Here is a 15,249-nt window from a genome sequence, read left to right on the forward strand (position 1 = left end):
TCGATCTTATGATTCAAGACATTGCCCATACGGCGTTATTTATATGGATCTGAATGTGCACAGAGGCGAGCGAGAGCGAGAGAGCGTCAAGAGAGCGACGCGCACATCGGAAGCTTGAGCTGCTGAGAGTGCATGGCTAGCGTGTGTGAGTGTGTTGGTGCAAAAGAGAACGATAGATGGCAGGTGTGTGTGTTGCTCTTAACAGTGTTGCTCTTGAAAATGGGAGAGCGAATGCGAGAGCTTCAGTATTTTCATTCATGTGAACAGCGTTGGCTCTCGCTCGCTCTCTTTTCTGCTGGCTGGCCTAAAGGTGTGAGGGCATACACGCACACACACACGAGCGCAGGCCCAAACACATACACACACACACGAAGACACACGCACACATGTCCGCCTCCACCTGGGTTTCATTCAAGAAACAGCTGTTTTTGTCAAACTGCGACACGATCGAGTGCCCTCGTTATGCCGCTGTCGCTGTCGGTAAGTGTGTGAGAGTGTGTGTGTGCGAGTGTGTTGTATGTGTGTGTGAGTGTGCGTATCCCAGGTCTCTAGTCAGGTAGAACCGTTCGCCTATTGGTGCATTGCGTTCTGATCCTGCGGCGAGGCTCCACCTACATTTTGTAAGCCGCAGCTAATTTTGATCTTTATCACTCGGCCTCGAATGACTTGGCTAAAAATTAATGCGTTTTGGTTTTGGTTTTGGTCAAGAACAAGTAGTCAAAGACAAATACGCAAATACACATGTTAAGCGTTTTTGTCGCCAATGCTAAACATAATGTCTTCATGTGGCATAAGTCCCAAATTAATGATCTTTTAGCTGACATCGCCCACTTTGCGTGACATTTGCAGTGGCCTAATCCGTCGCCAAAGACCGACAGAAGGAAGGCTTAAGCCAGACATCTCGTAAAAAGGATAAACACACATTTGCCATGAGTCAGCAGCAAAATTATCGACGGGTGCTTCCGCGAAATGCGATACACCAGCAGCCCAGCGATACACCAGCAGCCAGCAACCAAAATGACAAAAAAAAAGAGTCGGCAAAAAAAATAACAAAGATATTGCAGAATTCTCATTTTATTTTCGACTGTTTCAACCCAAAAAAAGAAAAGATAAAAAAGGATAAGTCAGCTGGCGCACAAGATTACAAGATATGCAATTTACGGCACAATAGGAAATATAAATCCTTTCGTTTTATTACAACGAAGTTGGAGTTGTCACCGTCGAGATCATAAAGGGACTTCCGGCGACATCGGAGATCGGAGCTCGGAGCTCGCGTTGGAGCGGCACGAGCTGGCAATCTGCAACCCTTTGGCACGAGTGCTCAACACACACCCTTTTGGTTGGCACGAGTTGGTTGCAGTCACCTTAAACTTAAGATGCGTGGATCTTTAAGGAGGCGTTGCCCCATCGACAGCCTGCAAGCTGTTAGATCGACGTTGGCTAATCGAATATCGGTGTGATCCGCAGCCTCCTGCAGTCCGTTATTGTGTTTGTCCAGTGCCCCATTTGGATCTTCAGCTGATGTTGCCCCGGATATGTGGCAGCCGCGTTGCATTTGTGGCGCTTCCGTTTTGAATGCATTTCACTTTTCAAATGCCTTTCCTTTTTCTCTCGTTTTGTTTTTTAGCTATCAAATTCGTTATGCATCATTTCGGTTTTCCTTTTCGTTTTGCACCTTTTGTGGCCACGTGCCACAGGCAAACCAAAGGCAAAGGTAAAAAAAATATATCTGAAAATGAATGTTGGCACAACTGCTGTCTATCAATTCCCCCCCTCCCTGACGCATTTGTATTGTAATTCGATCGAATTTGCTTTTGGGGTCCCCGCGAGCAGATTCACTTTTAACGGCGGCTGTATTTCGGAACTCTCTTATGCAATCTTTGCACAATTCCAGCAAACACCTTAAAAAAAAAAAAACAAGAAGACGAAGAAGAAACCTACTGAAGTGATCTTGAGATTTTGGGTTTGAGCGACATTTCTCAGGGCAATTTGCAGAATGTGGGTCAATGTTTTGTTTTTAATTCTATTTCTGCATGCATAACAGTATTTTGTTTTTTTTTTTCTCGGTTTGTTTGTTTGTCGTAGTCGACTTTTTGCTTATGGCCAAGTTTAGTTGCTCTTGGACTTGGCCATGCAAATGCTGCAGTTTATCTTCAAGATTTTTAACAGTTAGCTCTTTTTTTCTAAATGCAGAAACTTGTTGGAGATAAAACGTTAATGCAGCGTTGACAATTTAAGCGCTCATGCATTTGGCTTTTAACCAAGTTGCAAAGCGACTCTTTAACTATCTTCACAATCAAAGTTGCCGCATTTAACTGTAAGTAAATGACCCAATTATGAGAAACTTGCTTTGGTGCATCGCACAAGAGTTGTAAATTCTGTTGGAAATTCTTTTACTTAAATCTAATTCTCAACCGTTCATATCAGTCAATGCCTTTCTTTTGAAAGTTTAATAATCTACAACAAGAAAAGAAATTTCAAAGAAATTTTAAGTTCCATTTTCTTAGAATTTGATTAATGTTCATTTGACATGCTGGTATGCAAACGACTGCAATTAAGAATTCATTATAAATAACTTTTATTGGGTCAAAGCAAATTTATAAATGGAAATTATACCAAAGATTTACCCTAAAAAAACCCCAATTGTTGTTTCAAAACAGATGTGAAACGATAATTTCCATGCCTACACAGGGAGAAATAGATTGCAAATTTTAATTTAAGTACTTTTCGATCTTAAAAAAATCTTGAAAGAAAACTTTTAGGTAGAAAAAATGTTGAAGCAAGACTTCGTACTTCAATCCTCAATTTAAGATTAAGAAACCTTGTTTTAAGATAGAAAAGTTCTCAAATTCAATAAATATGTTCTTGATTCTTAAAATTTCTGTTGTGAAATGTTTCTAGGTTCAAAATTGGTTCGTACAATATATATCATAAATTTTAACCGGGATTTTTTCGATTTTTATGAAATTTGACTCAGTATTTCAATAGAGTGGATTTTAGAACGACCATTGCAAATGTATTTCGATAAATTTATTTGTGAATTGAATAAAGATCAATCTAAAATAAGTTGTTAGTTTTCGCACTTATTTTGATATTTCAGTTTAATGCTTTACAAAGAAAATAAACCGTAAGTAGATAAAATTCTAACTAAAACAGTTTTTCTGAATTTTAAATTCTACCATAGAATTATTATTTATAATAATTATTATATATTTTCTTTTTCATAACCTTATTTACATAGTTGCAACTAATGTATAATTTGAATACATTCTTCATACTTATAATAAAACGAATGACTTAAAATCACTTTATATTGTATATTGTAATCAGAGAATATTTCTAATTGCTAAGTAATTTTTGTTTAAAAGAAAATCTAGATATTGTTACAAACTAGCAATAAGCGTAAAATAAATTCAAATAAAGTAAAGTGAATAATTGATAATGCAAATAAGTCAAGATCACAAATATCAAATGCTCGTAAGTAGATATATAATTTTTAGTAAAAAGAAAAACTGTAAAACTTTTCAAACATAATATTTTTCTAAACTATCAAAAGACAGCTTAAAATGAAATGAAGTTGCCTAAAGAGCATACGAATGAGTCAAGGCAACAAACAAAAGATAAACCTCATATCTTGATTCTTGGTAAATGTTTCTGAGTTGTGCGGGTCTGACTAACGATCAGCAGATGGCGTTGGCGATCTGAGTGGTCGATGTGAGTTTGGCGATACACGTGCACGCTAATTTCCCAAAGCCAAGTATAAATTACATTGTGAACTTTTACTCTAGATTTGCGAGTTAAAGAATTAAATCAAATAAAACGTGATAGCGCGCCTTGTTGTTGATGATGGAACTTTTCCTCGATTTCCACACCATAACATCAACTATCAAAAAAAGCGGCAGAAACTATCAGCAATCAGCAGCAATGGGACAGTGTCAGTCTGAGAGCTGTGTGTAATGACAGCAGGCTGGCAAATATGTTAAATGACCGACAATTGAATATGCTAAATCTATCAAAATCTCGAATTCCCTTCGTAACAGGCGCAACGCAAAGTTGACGCAAAATGCAAATCGGAGGAGGTAAGAAAAAAACAATTTTGATGCCGTTTTGTTTGTCACGCTTAGCGGCAATTGCCGAAAACTCAATGAAAGGAAATTAGATAAGCAGCGAATGCTTTGTGGGTGGACATAACTTGGCTGCCAAGAAATCTAGATGCCGTTAATGACATCAATATGAAGCGCTTTGAATTGCGCGTAACAACAAACAAAATCTGCATATGGCCAAAGTACGAGATACGAGATACGAAGTCAGTCAATGATTGCGAATCCACCAGAGAGATCATTACACAGCGGTCAAACGGTCATTGGCCTGCTTCTGCCTCAGCCTCAGCTTCAGCCTCAGCTTCAGCTTGCGCATCGCGTCAAGCGTCTTTCAGTCATCACGTCGCGCGTATCTTTCAGCTACATGTAAGTGTAAGTATCTGTATCTGTCGAGCTGTATTTGTATCTGTTGCGAATGCTGCTTTTGCTGCTGCTGCTGCTGCTCTGACTGTTGCTCACTGACTGGCACGTAAGCAGCAGCGGGCAGCAGCAACAGCAGCAGCAACAACAGCAGCAGCCTCGGCATCTTTGAGCATGTGTTGGCGCAGCTTACGCAAAATTATTTATGAAAACAGCAACGACTTTGATTCTGCTATCAATCAAGTCTATGGAAATCGTTTTGGATGCCACCGTCGTCGTCGTCGACGACGTCGTGAAAATTCCGCATCCATTTGCATATGCGACAAAGCAGTTTCGCCTCACTCCTCCTCCTCCTCCGCCTCCTCCTCCTCATCTAATTATTTGTGCAGAGGAGCGAAATAGAACAGCAAAAAAATGGAGTTAGTGGAAGTCGTTGTTGCTGTTGCATTGCAAACTATGAACCTTGTCGACGAACTATTACAGCTTTTGTTATTGATTTCATCATTTGCCCAGTCAATGGCCATTAGATGAATGCAATGCATAAAAGAGAAAGATACGCACACGCTTGCATAGAATCTAATGCATAACAAACGCGCCGCGTCGCATTTTGCATAAACTCGAGTTGCATGGCGATCATGGCAAATTGCTAACAAATGACAAATCAATCTGTTGGCAATCAAAAACTGACTTCCCTGTGGAGCTAGCTCTCTTTGCAGCAGCAGCAGCAGCAACAGCAGCGGCGATTTTCACCCAATAAGGAAGCAAAACAACCAACAGCAACAACAACAACCAGAAACTGCAGCCAAGCAAAACAGAAAGAAAAAAAAAAGCCAGCAAAGTGAGACGAAGATTGAGACTAAGTAAGATTGCCACTGAGACTAAGTCAGCGACTGCGATTTAAAGAGTCAAGCGACTAGAGAACAGAGATTCAGAGACAAGCGACAAGAGACCACAGAAGACTGAGCTCTCTTTTGGTGTGGACTCTTCGGCTGCTGGCCCAGACCAGACCGGGCCAGACCAGTCAGTCAGCTAGCCAGCGAACTAGTTGGTGCTCAGTGGAGGAGAAGCGGCAGGAGGAGGAGGTGGAGAGAGGGGCAAAAAACATTTCTTGCTTTGGAAGTAAAAATAACCTCAGCTAAGTTCACTGGGGCGAGGTTGAATGAACTCCAACGAGCAATGTGTTTGTTGTTTGTTTGTTGGAGGGGGAAAATGCTAAAAAAAAGAGGAGAAAAAAATTGTAACATTTTGTTTGCCGTGTGTCGCGCTGGTTGCAACTTGTTGCAGCTCGTGGGCAGAGCGGATATATCAATGAAGTGCCCTTTACTAATTCAATTCAGTGCGGACTGCAAGTTTCCATTTCCATTTCCACATTTCGCCTCAATTAAAAGACATGCGCAAAAAATTGTCGTGGCAGACGTTGCAACGTTGCGCGTTGAAACAAACAATTAACTTATCGCGAAAAAACTGTTTCCGGAAACTGTGCTGCCCACACACAAGATTTTGCTTACAGCGGGCGAGGGGGAGGGAGAGGGGGAAAGGCGTGAAGAGGGGCAGGCATATAATATGTTTGTTGACATCCAATTAGAGCGATTTCCTTCCTCATTAACAACGACAGACAGCAGACGAGACTCGCAGACGTTTTGAAATTTAACTCAAGCGTCAACAAAATTATAGGAAACACACTCACATACACATACACTTGCACACACACACATACAGTGCAAAATCTGAGCTGCACGACAAACAATTAAAGCTGAGCTGTTGCTGTGGACATTGTTTGTGATGGATGCATTTTCATAGACTTAGAGAGACATCATGCCATCATTTGAGTTAAAGCTTGGCGCACTAGACGCCAGCTCATACACACACACACACACTCTCTTTCTCTGTACACTCTTTTACAATTAGAGTACAATAAACTCAGTTGGCAACACAATAAATATAATCGCAGCGAGGCAGTCGTGGGGTTTTTGAACTTAGGGTCTTTGCCACGCTTGCCGCTTGTCTTTGACTTTGATTGTGCCACAGTCGAGACATTTAGCGCAACGTTTAGCAGCAGCAGAAGCAGCAGCAGCCAAATGGCTTCATTCAGTGCAGAAAAGTGAAAGTTGCCTGTTCTAAAGGCAACACTCATGCTCTGGTTTTTTGTGGCAAGTGGCAAGTGCACCTGCTGGGCGCCTCAACGATGTTTATGTAATCACACATTGTATAGCAATAGCTGGTGTTTAGTATATAAGTGGCCAGCGATTAGTGTGCCGAGTATCATCGTGCTGCTGCTGCTGTTGCTGCTGCTGTTGCTTGTGGCACATAATGTCAAATCTAAACATATGTATTACTTGCCACATATACACACTAGCAGCAAGAGCGAGAAGGAGAACGAGTGTCGACTCTCGACTCTCGACTCTCGAGTGCCGAGTGAATACCCCTGACTGTCTGTGGGGATTGTCCACAAAACGAAAAAAAATATAAAAAATATAGCAAGTAGAATATAGGCGAAGCGAAGGGGGCAGCTAGACACATGTTGGGGCACATGCCACACATACAGATACAGATATAAATACAGATACAGATACAGCTACAGACAGCAGGCTCGTTTGGCACGTAGAACAATGTTACACAACAACAACAACAACCCCCAGCTAATCCCCCAGACTTACCCCCTGTGCAGAATGGGGCACAGAGTGTGTGTTGCTGTTGCTGTTGCCACACTGATGATGATGTTGATAATACGTGTAGGACATATAAAAGCTCTGCGACTTGCGCGCATATCCTGTGAACCTATTCGCATTTCATATACTTACATCATTGCGCTGGTGTTTGTTAGCTGCCCCTCATATGCTGCATGCTACCGCTGTGCTCGTGTGTGTGTGTATGTGTGTGTTGGGGGCAAGTGAGCGAGAGCGAGTGAGGCGACGGCACAAAAGAATTACATTTAAATACATTAAATTGTGTAAATAATATGCTACACATGTTGCCAGTTCATTAAATACATGCCACACATACACTCGCAGCGATACATGCCACACCCCTTGGCCAAGTGTATGTGCCATACACATATATGTGTATTTATTTGCCGTGTTTACATGTGCAACAACAACCTTGGTCCGCTCCTGTGGCGCTGTTCATTTGACCAGCGATTTATTTATAGTATTTGCCTGCTTCTTTTTTTTTTTTTGTTTCGTTTGTTTCTCTTTTTTTTTTGTTGTCCACTTTTTTGTCGTAAGTGCTTAGCCGGAGATTTGCTGCCACTCGTCTGCTGTTCGCCTGCTGGCGTATCCTTTAAATACAACTTGTGCGACATTTTTGTGTGGACACCCAGCAAGGATATGTGGCTCCGGGCGCCTTTGATCCTCTTAAGCTAATTAATTGGCAACGTTGAGACGCAGCGCAAACTCAACATCAAAGCCCCACTTAAGTGAGTTTATAATCTTCAAAGCTCCAGAAATTCATATGTACCAGGATCTCAGCCAGCTGCAGCAGCACGTTGCATACTTTTAGAGTGCTGAGGTGTCCTGTTTTGTTTTTTTTTTTTTTTTTGGTTTTCATGTTTTTTCATAAATAGAATTTAGTTTTGTTTCGCCCGCTTGAATTTCATTTAACGTTCGGGTCACAGAATCTGACGATTGGTCGCACATCAAGTCACCCCCAAAACGCATTATATTTGGTGTATGTGTGTGTGTGTTTGTGTGTGTGTTATGCTTATGGGTGTCATGCGCATAGCTGAGCTGCCAGCGAGCACTGTGCTAATGCATACCAGAGCTTGCTCTGGCATTATGTTCGCCTGCTAACTTCTAATATTCAAATTCTCGGCACGCGCAAAATGATTAGAAATTTCTAACACGTGTGCTGAAAGAGAGTGTCTGTGTGTGTGTGTGGCAAGGTATTAGAATATTTTAGGTGTGCTTTACCTTTTTGTGTGACAGGTGAAAAAACCTGCGGGAATTTGAGGCCACAAAAGCGCGCTATGCTTTTTGCTGCTTGCCGGTTGAGCACAGGTAAATTATGCAATCCTTGCCATGTAGCACGGCAATGCCAACAGCGACAGGTGAGGCAATACCGTAAATACCTTTGAGAGAGAGAGCGCAAAGAGTGAGACAGACAGCCAGACAGACAGATGACTTAACTTGGCGCTCATAATAATGGATTTTTCATATATTACAACAAGGCGCACAGCATTTGTGTTGTTGCCCAACTAACTTTTCCCATCCCCCACAGCAGTGTAATATTTATGAGGTTTTTATTTGCTATTATGGCGCCTAGTTTAACTACCCCCCACACACAACCATCGCACACATGTGTGTGTGTGTTTACTGTTATAACTAAAACTATGAAACTATAGTGTTTCAAAACTAACAGTATTACCATACCAGCCTAACAGGTGCCCAGCTTGTGAGTAGAGCACGACAAACTATCTCTCTAGCTGCCAGGCAGACACACAAAATAGTTACGCTCTCTCTCTCCACATATGAAAAGGAAAGTGTCCTGCGCGCTTGGCACACAAAAACTACACATGTGAGGCAACTAAGATGCCCCAAGAAGTTGCAATAGAGAGAGAGAGAGAGAGAGAGAGAGAGAGAGAGAAACAGCTGCAAAGATGCTTCCAGCTGTCTAAGCAAAACTTCCACCCACACAAAAAATGTCAATACTTTTTTTCTATAGCATACTTTTGTGCGAAAAAACTACCCCCCAAGCTGGAGTCGCATTTCTGTGAGTGTGTGTGTGTGTGCGAGTGAAAGTAACCCTCGGCGTGTCAGAGAGTTGGGCGCATAGAATGTATCAATAGGCAACACAGCGTCAACACACATATTTTTGTGGCCAAAGAATTTTTGGAGCCAGCAGCGAAATACCGTCATTAGGCCAGCAGCCGAATGCAGACAGCCAACGCCGCATTCCGATGTGATGACGTGTTTGCTGGGACACACAAAAAAAGGCACAGACGATCCATTACGGCAAACCAAAAAAAAGCAACTAAATAAATACAGGAAACCTGGGAAACTGGAGCCCAATGGCGCTCGACCCCATGGCAACATTCGCCAAGGCGAAAGTTTAGAACGCGCAAGGCATAGGCAAACAGTGGCTGCAGCAACACTTCGCACACATTTCGTTCGCTATGGCAAACGTGTCCGGAAGTGAGCAAAGGAATTTACTTCCGGTTAAGCGGTTGCTGCCGCAGCTGATCGCCTGGTAAGTGAAAATGCAGCAGTTCCGCATGTGCGGCAAGTTTTTGGCGACACATTTCGAGTCAGCGCGCGATTGTGATTGAAGTTAACGGGCGTGGCCCGCCAACTATTGATCCGTTGCATGTGCGTCACGCGGCCAGCAGCAAATCATGCAACAGACGCAGTAGCACAACATGGCAGCAGCAAAAAAAAAACGAAAAAAAATGCGCATACGCAGCGCATCGCATCTTAAACTGTGGAGTTAACGCAAAATTTTCAAAATGGCGCTTCTTAAAGTGCCAACTTGTGGCTTTAATCGAACAGGCTGCCAGCATCGCCCAGCCAACATTTATGTTTTATAGGTATAACAAGCAACAACAAAAAAATAAATAAAAAATTCGAGATATAGGGGGTAAACAATGCAAGGTGCTTGGCCACAGTGTCGCCATACATATGACACTTTTGTTAAGTGATACTAAAAAAATACTTTCGAGCTGCTTCGAGCAGGCCAACAGCTTTGTTCGCAAGCAAAAGAAATCACACATGAAAGCGAAAAAAAAAATGATATGAAAAAGTAAAGAAAAGAAAAGAAAAAGATAATAGCACATAGCAATAAAAAGTTTTGTCGAAAATGTGGCAATTGTCAGTGACTTTTATGGGCACATTTAGCACATCATTAAAACGTCAAGTCATCAATCTTCTTACACATTCGAACAGGCTCGCAGGGAAAGCGGCTCATGGGCGGCGGGCCGAAAAAACTGTTCCCACTAAAGGAAATACTTGCCGCCTTTGGCCTCAAAGCACGAACACATGCACACATTCATTCTGGGAGCAGGCCAGAAGGCAAAATGCTGCCGGCTTTTGGCCTAAACAGCCATTAGAAAATTTCCATTTTCGTCACACGGTGTCAGGGAAACAGGCGATGCAAAAAGTTCATGCGGCAACCATTTCAGTTTCAGTTTGGCCGCCGCATTCCAATCTCAGTCTGTGGCATGCTTGGCGCCTGTGCCGCAGATATTTGCATTTGAAATGTTAGAAAAAGGAAATGCTCGCATTCGAGTGCGATGCTTAGAAATTGCTTAGAAATCGCCTCTCGCCTGTCGCCTCTCTCGCTGTCATTGACGTGGGCCATAAATTTCAGAATTTAATGCGAAAACAGTCAACTTAGCGACGTCGATTCGCAGCAGGCGAACAGCAATCGACAGGCCAGCGACAGGACTCGGAGAAAGGACATGCGCAATGCAAACTTTGTTGCGTTGGCGTTGCCAACATTAACTCGACACCCACGCTGAACATTCTCCTGCATTACTCGGGCCATTTGTCTTGACTGTCGGACCCGACTTACTGCCCAACTTTGGGTGCCTATTACCCCTACGATAATGATAAGAAATATTTCGATTCGCTCACGTGGCGCACACAACTACAATAGCACAAAGAGCATTAGATACATATACATACTTCTATTTGTAGCACATTTCCACTATGTGTATAAATTATCAATGTGAAGTTTGCGTAGCATTTTGCCGCCAAAAATTTTCAGTGCATCTCGGTTGCGTGGGCGTTGCGTGTCAACGTAGAAAAAGAAATGTTGTAGATTCTGCTACCAGGCGAACAGAAATCGTTAGTAAAGTGTCCTGTGAGATGGAAATTTACATATGTATATACAAGGACTCCATCTGCGCAGCTGCAAAGAGAGATAGAGGGAAAGCCCTAGCTTTCTCTCAGCTGCACAAAGCGCAAACAGTGAGGCAAGAGTTGCTAAAAAAATACAGAACAAAAATTATAATTTTGAAACAGATATTCGTATAATTTTCATTGTAAGTTGCTAAGTTGGCATTTTTCATTTATTTATAATACAATAGTCCTCGATTACTGCTTTATAATAAATAAAAAATTGTAATTTAAAAGTTTCAATATTTCTTTCTATTTTTCGGTACAATTTCGTTAATTTTGACTTAAAACCTTGCTTGGTATGCATTTCATATAAATATTCATAATTTGATAGTCTTTTACAACTGCATGTATTCTTTTTTAGTCCTGTCAAGTTTATAAAATATTTTATTACATGAGGCACCTATTTAAAAAGTCAGCCTCCTAGCTCTTACATTTTTAACTGCATGTAGTTTTGCCTTCATTCCATTATGTCAAATTCTTAAAGCTAATTATTTCATAATTAAGTTTTTTGTTTAGAAATGTCAGCCTCCTAGCTTATACCGCTTAGACTATGGTTTAATAGTTCAGTCAATTTTTATATTTTTTCATCATAATATTTTTCAGTAATATGATTTTCACAAAATGTGTTGCCTGCTCCCACTTCTTGCACCACTGTGCAGTCAATGTTGTTTGGTGGTAGTAAATAGCTTATTCCAGGAGCGACCCTCAGGCTGAGCTCCAACTTTGTAAAGCGTCGTCGCGTCGCGTCGCCTGTAATCTCGCTACACATTGTTGCACTGACTTTGCGTCCCTGCAAGCCTAATACCTTTTACAGGAATTTGTGCTACGAATACACCAAAGTTTACATGCCACGCACACATTCGGCTGGGGGTCGCAACCCTTACAACAGCACCCCAACGTGCTTAGCTAATATATGTTCATATATCTATGTATGTCTGGGTGTATAAGTGTTGCATGTAAGTTGTAAGCACGTGCTCGCCTCGTATGTGGTGCACATTGTGCGCGTAATTGCTTTGACGCTGAGGAATGTGGCAGAGAAGCCACATGGCTTCCACGGTTCGCTGTGTGCCTAGTACAAGTTTGCATATTTCTAAATTCTAAGCGCATCTGTTGAGCAGTGAGCCACCTTCCAAGGGGTGCGAGCTAAAAACGAGAGTAAAAGACGCTGCAGACGACGCACCCTCAACATTTACGATGTTTAGCATAAGGGCAGAGAGAGCGCGATTGCAATGTGCGACTACATAATACCCTGTAGTGGAAAATCTTACACAATATTTAAATGTTCTTCGCTGCGCAGAACAAAACTACCCCACAGTAGAAATAAACTCGCTGTTCTCTTGTTGCCGTGGCTCAAACCAATCATAAAAAACGCAGCACAAAATCATTTCCTCACAATCTCATCTTAGACAACCGGCACCCCGAAAAGGATCTTTTCACTTTTTTTTTCCTTCATTCTTTCTTCTATTTTTTATTCGCGGCTGCCACACTTCCTGGCCACAAGATGCTGCAATTTGAGGGTGCCCCTTACCATCTTTCACTTTCAATGAGAGACGCACAACAAAGGCAAAAAAAACCACAACAAAAAACACAATGAAATTGTTGAAAAAAATGTCTATAGAAAATGAATAAAAAAAACCTGAGAGGCTCATATTTTTTTTTTTGTGTGTTGTATGCAAAAGACACGAGAGGAGACGACAGCAACGTCGTCATCTGAGGGCGCCATGTGGCAAGAGCATTTGTTTTTTGTATTTTTTATGCCAAACGGATATGCGATATAGGCTTGGGCGTAACGAGGCAGCAATCTTTCGTTTCGTTTTATTTTCATTTCTTTTTTTTCTATTCCATATCAAGTCAATGGCTTTTGTGGTCTACGCTTAGCACGCGTCCTAGACGCTGTGGCAGCTGTTGGCCAGCCGCATGCCCCGTGCCCCTTTTTGCATACACTCGTAGTGTGTGTTGCAGCTGCCAGGATGGATTTATCTGTGGCCCACCTCCAACTGCAATAGCAGCAGCAGCTTCTGGCCAGGACAGAATTCAATCAGTTGTCCACTTGAATCGCAATTGATTGTCCACCAGGTCAGTTGCCTACCTGCTTTTCACCTTTCGCACACACACCTTTATAGCACAATTGAAATGTTAATTGTTGTCAACGCATTCGTCACACTTTTGCCTCGCTCGCTGGACAATGGCCAGGACATGGTCCGAGCAGGATCTGCCTGCCTGTGGCTGCGTTAATAATGCGATTTGCATTTCCCTTTCCCTTTCCCTTGTCCTTGGCCTGTGTCCTTGTTTAGCCTGCTGTTTGATTGAGCTGTGTCCATTATTCAGCTTAATCTGCACCTTTCCTTTGAGGTGAAAGGCATTTGCTGTGCCGGCTTAGTTCAATTTGCTGTGCATCTTCTTTTGATTGACAGCCAAATGCCTTTGCAGGACAGAGGCCAGATTCTGGACAACTGCAAAGAATTGCTATCAAATGGCAGCCTTGCAGATAAATAACTAAAGAGTTTATTTATTTTCTTAATTATACGAATTTTAATTAAGCATAAGCAGCATGATGGCCTTTGCACTTTTTAGACCAAAACTTTTAGTACACTGGAGCAATACAAAAATAACATTCATATATATTTGTTTTTAATAGCAGGAACAATTGAAAGTTAAACTTATATTCCTTCAAAATGAATAGAAAACAGAAAACTTAAAATACCTTCACATTATTATTCTTTTAATTAAAACCGAAACAATTAGAAAACACATTATTTTGTTGATTTATTAACTTTTTATACTTAATTAGTAGGCAAATACAAAGAACACCAAGAACTAGATTTTTCTAACATTAAAAAGTAGAAAATAAAAATTATTAAATTACTAGGCAAATACAAAGAACACCAAGAACAAGATTTTTCTAACATTAAAAAGTAGAAAATATGAATTTAAAATATAGTAGGCGGTAAAAAAATATATAAAAATAAAACTCTATTAAGCATAAAATTTGAAAAAGCGAAAAAAAATTAGATATGCCGAAACCCGGGATTGAACCGGGGACCTTTAGATCTTCAGTCTAACGCTCTCCCAACTGAGCTATTTCGGCGCTATGTTCGATGTGGTTCTATATATGCACTAGAATACAGTCCATAGTAGTCGAGGCAGCTAAGTTGTGTGAGCTTATCTAATCGCCTGCATAAATACAAATAAAATAATTATAAATAGAGTAGTTGAGCGTGGACCACATGGGTTCCTCTGTTCCTCTGTTTCTCTGTCTCTCTGATAGATAGCAAGCAAACAATTGCGAGTGCACATGCAAAAGACTAAGCACACGATCATACCGTGTATACAATATATATAAATATATGTATATGTATCTAGTAAAAGTCGCGGCAGTTCAGTTCAGTGTTGGTCAGAAAAAAAAAAGACGCTTTGGTCTTAGCCTTAGTCTCAGTGTCAGGCTCAGTGTGCTGCCAAATCATGTTTGTTCCGCCATGATAGCACATGGCATCTAATGAACTGTTGGGGGCGGGGAAGGCTGGCTGTGTGTTGTGCTGTGCTGTGCTGTGGTTACACTAAGAGGTGGGGCGGCAAGCCGGTGGTGTTGTATGTGGTGTGTCGCACACACAGCTTTGCTGGGCAACAAATCAGCCAGCGACCAAACCAGAAATGTAGCTGAGACTGAGACTGAAGCTGAAGCTGAGACAGAGGCTAAGGCTTTAGCTTCAGTTCAGTTCAGTTCAGCTTCGGCTTCGTGTTGTCGTTGTAAAAATGTTTGCTTGCACGCTTTCCAATGGTTGCTGCTGTTGCTGCTGCTGTTGCTGGTCGTGCTTTGAGGTCGTTGCCCTGCTGTGACGTCACCGGTTCAATGGCAAAATGTGACCCAGATTGTCTGAGCTGCACAACTAAGCTTCGGCTCGTAGCACCTTTCGTTGCTATGCTTGAGTGTGTGTCTGTGTGCGTTTGAGCTGGTC

The 15,249-nt window shown here is 41.7% G+C and overlaps 1 non-coding gene across 1 annotated transcript; it reads right to left on the reverse strand.

Annotated features, from left to right (window-relative positions):
- Positions 1 to 14,308: 14,308 nt before the first annotated feature.
- Positions 14,309 to 14,381, reverse strand: Trnaf-gaa (transfer RNA phenylalanine (anticodon GAA)). The gene has a single exon. It is a non-coding gene; the product is annotated as a tRNA-Phe (tRNA).
- Positions 14,382 to 15,249: the final 868 nt, after the last annotated feature.

This window comes from Drosophila albomicans, chromosome 2R (assembly GCF_009650485.2).
Source record: "Drosophila albomicans strain 15112-1751.03 chromosome 2R, ASM965048v2, whole genome shotgun sequence".
In the NCBI taxonomy this organism is placed as follows: Eukaryota; Metazoa; Arthropoda; class Insecta; order Diptera; family Drosophilidae; genus Drosophila; species Drosophila albomicans.